General features: G+C 37.6%; 1 pseudogene; it reads left to right on the forward strand.

Annotated features, from left to right (window-relative positions):
* Positions 1–2,926: 2,926 nt before the first annotated feature.
* LOC107607028 (putative protein phosphatase 2C 76 pseudogene) lies at positions 2,927–3,471 on the forward strand (annotated as a pseudogene).
* The last annotated feature ends 711 nt before the right edge of the window (positions 3,472–4,182 follow it).

A 4,182-nucleotide genomic window follows, 5' to 3' on the forward strand; every position in this document is an offset into this window, starting at 1 on the left:
CATTGACTTATTATACTAAAAACTGTATGGTTCTTGTCTGTTATTCTAGGTGTTTGATGCTGTGAATGAACTAATGCTTGCATGTTAATGTTTTTATATTTTTGTTTACAATGCAGTGGTTGTTTTCCGTCTGTATTGATCGTCATTGGTGGCTGTATGCCTTTGAGATTCCTCAAAAAAGGTTGTGGGTACTGGATAGTATGCATTCTGGAGAGCATACTGATGAAAGGTAAAAAATACATACTTATGCGGTAAGCATATATCACCTAATTATTGCAACAACATCCTTAGTCGTTAATAATGTAGTTTTGCTAAAGTGTAGTCACTTTACAAGGGAGAATTATTGAAGACATAGCTAAAGTGTCGATGCCCCATACGAGCCCAAGGGCCTGACTCGTTTCTACCCTAGCGTCCCAAAACAACATAATGGGTCAGTTGAAAATGACGCCTATCAATAAGCTTACTAGAAATTCACTTGATAATGATACCTACTCTCATGGTTAAATATAATATTTCTATTTATACATGTAGCTGTGATTGTGGTGTAGACGTGATCAAGTTCATGCTGTATTGAAGTCTGGATAAACCCTTGCAATTTTTGGACAATGTGAATTTAAAAATCCTATCACAATTAAGTTGCACATCTTTCCAATTTATTTCTTTCTTGCTGCCAAAATTTCTGGCTCACACATGATTTTGCCATTCAGGGCATTCTGCAGGAATTCCGGAAGGAAATTATACTAGACAAAGTGATGGGTCCGCATAATTCAGACACTGGAATGGCTCTAGATGCATTGGACAGCCATCCTGTGCGCCGCAACTAACCCAGAAACAAGACTAAGGCGGTGAGATCACCCTTTACAGCATCAAGCACGAAGACTATGCTGCAGCATGCTGGGTTACCCGTCAGAAAGCCAAGCAAGGGGGGAAGACAATGGAAGAAGACAGATGCCTAGGTAAAAATTATGAAAACGTGCACATGTCGTACTATTCATATGGTTTTCCTGTGTTACAATTGTGGACGTTTATATGGCATTTTCCGCCTTACATCTGTTCTGTGTGAGCCTCATAAATCCTGTTCCACTGCAGGTTTATGATTACCTGTTGCTGAAATTGTGAAGTTGCTGGTGACTTTATCCAAACTTTTACATGGATGATACTTCTGATAAGCATTAGGATATTTCTTTTCTTTGAGAATTGGATGGTTCTCGATATGTTTTCTTGGTTATCACGTGCATTGCATTTGCGGGTGCATGTACTTCACTGAGAAGTGAGTGGCTTTTGTTTTCTTAGATATTACTCAGCAGGTTTTATGTGTTAAGTATTGGCGACTGTCAAGTAATTAGTTCTCAAAATGTGGATGTCTTTAGTTCATTAAGCAATGCATTGCCTAATTATACTATTCAGTCTACTCTGATCGGTGTATATACCCCATTTGTTTATGACTACATATAAGTGGTACTTCATTCCATTAAGAAGCATGGTGTTAACTAAATAGAAGTTTATTCATTTTATTGTCCTTGTTTTTTATTGCTAAAATTGTGGGATGCTGGTACGTTAAGCATTGCATGGCCTTCTGTCATAATCAGTCTAGTCGGCGGGTTCGTTTGTGTTGGTACTAGTGACTTTAACCATTCCTTTAAGTGGATGGTGCTTCTAATAGGTGTAAGACCCAGAAATTTTAGAAAAATCTTATTAAGAGCTAATTTTGATTTATTTATTCATTAAGTACTTTAATCTTAGAAATTATTTTATTAAAGATAATTAAAGCAAATTTTGATTAATTGAGTTTAAATTAATTTAAGGTTTTATCTAATTTTATAATTAACGAATCATTTTCTATATTTAAATTATAAATTTTAGTAAATGTAAAATAATAAGAATTTTACATGATTTGGTTTAAATAATTAAGATTTTGTAATTTAATACTTTAATCCTTATAAACAAATAAAATTAATTATATTATTTTATATTTTAAATTAGAATATTTAATTAAAAGTTAATTTAATATAATATCTCTTAATTTTATTAAAATTTAACGAAATTTCAATTTGCCCAAAAATCCCTAATTTTACATTTGTCCCAAATCAAATCCTAATTCTACCCTAACCCCTAACCACCACCGCCACACCCCCTTTTCTTTAAAGAAACACAGCTTCAGAATAAACAAAAAGAAAAAGAGAAGGGAAATGGAAACAGGGAAAGCAGGGAAGAGAGAGTGAAATCCGAGAAAACAGAGAGAAAGAGAGGGAAGAGTGCCGGTGGAAGGGGAAAGACGCACCAGAGCTAGTGGGCTGTTCCGCCGCTCTTCGTCGTGGCTGAGGCTATTGCCACCGCAGATGCGTCCGTGCCGTTGTGTGTTGCCATTAGAGGAAGAGGAGCGCGAACCAGAGCCATGCAAGGGAGGAGCAGAGCGCGCGCAGGGGAGAAGCCACCGTTGCCGTCGCATCTTGCCGCCACTGCCACTGCTGAGGTCACCATCGTCGTCCTCACCGCAAGCAGAGTCACCGCCATCCATGGTGGAGCCGAGGACAGAGAGTGCCCGAAGAAAGGAGACTGACAGAGGAGGAGTGCGACGTGAGGAAGGAGACGATGTTTACGTCACTACCGTCAAATCTCACCACCGCTGCTGGAGCCTCTGGCTGTCGGGACCGCCTTTATTACCACCGCTGATGAAGCTCATTGGAGTTGCTCGAAGGTTACTATCGCTCTACTTGGTTCTGTTGGAAGCTGCGCTGCTGCGGGTGTGGTTGCCAAAAACTGCCGCCGAAACCCATGTCTTCTGGATTGGTCGGTTAGATGGTATGCAGCAATCGTGTAAGCCTTTGGTTGTTCAAGCTGGAACCTTTTCCAAACAAGTGAGAATAAACAACACTAAGAGGAGTTTGCAAGCTGCCCCTAGTATTTCTTATTCGTCAATTTAATGATGATGGTGGATACGGGTTCTGTGTCAAGAAGTGTTGGTTTCCCTGTGAATATGATGCCAGAAAAAGATGATGATGGCCGGTTTGCAAGTGGAGGGTGGAAAAGTGAGGATGGAAGGCTTGGCCGTGGGTATTCAAGCTTCAGATGGAAGAGAGTAACGATGGAGGATTTTTATGATATTAAAACATTGAAGATTGGTGGTCATTCAGTATGCTTATTTGGAATATTTGATGGTCATGGTAGTTCTCGTGCTGCAGAGTATTTGAAAGAGCATCTCTTTGATAATCTCATGAAGCATCCAAATTTTCTTTACTGGTGCCAAATTGGCTATAAGTGAAACGTATCAAGGGACTGATTCTCAATTTCTGGATTCTGAAAAAGACACTTTCTGGGATGATGGCTCTACTGCTTCAACTGCTGTTTTGGTTGATAACCATCTCTATGTTGCTAATGTTGGAGATTCTGGGACTATAATATTAGCTGGTAAAGCAATTGCTCTCTCAGGATCATAAACCAAATAGAAGTGATGAACGGATGAGGAATTGATGCGTTTAACTACCGAGCTTTGACTAAATTGAGGTAGGGGTTTTTCTTAAAATCGATTTTACATTATAGAGTTGTTATAAATAGATATTAATGTGAGAAACATATGTCTGTGATTATGATTGTCTTATAAATGTGGTTGTTTGCTGGACTGAATGACTGGCTGCATGATTGCTTGAGTAGTTTGTGATGGCTAAAAAGAAATTAGTTTGAAAGGTTATTTAGTTGATTATTATGAAAAATGGTTTTCTTGGTTTTGAAGCTATTTTTGATAATGTAAATGAATCGGCTTTGGAAATGATTTGGAATATGAAACTGAATTAATTTTGGAAACGGTTTAATTTTGAGTTAGTCTGACTTTATAAATGATTTAATATTTGTGCTGGTTTGATTTTAAAAAGAGATTTATTATTGGCACTGATTCGCTTTGAAAACAATTTGATATTGGAACTGGTTGAATTTTGGAAAATGAATGAGATTTGGAAATGGTTGAGAAAAAGTTTGAGAAATGTTTGGATGGGACCCGAAAAGGGTGGCAAAACCCGAGTTTTAAAGGAGGTGTTACCGAAATTTTATAAAATTAGAAGTTTCATTTAAAGTAGTTATTTTGAAAGAGTTTTAAGTATTGTATGATTTAAAATTACCTCATTTATCAAATGAAGAGTTATGTTTTGGATTGGGAATTGTTAGTGAACGGAATGGAAAGAAGGACGA

This window comes from Arachis ipaensis, chromosome B7, assembly GCF_059453495.1.
Source record: "Arachis ipaensis isolate K30076 ecotype BB chromosome B7, ASM5945349v1, whole genome shotgun sequence".
NCBI lineage: Eukaryota > Viridiplantae > Streptophyta > Magnoliopsida > Fabales > Fabaceae > Arachis > Arachis ipaensis.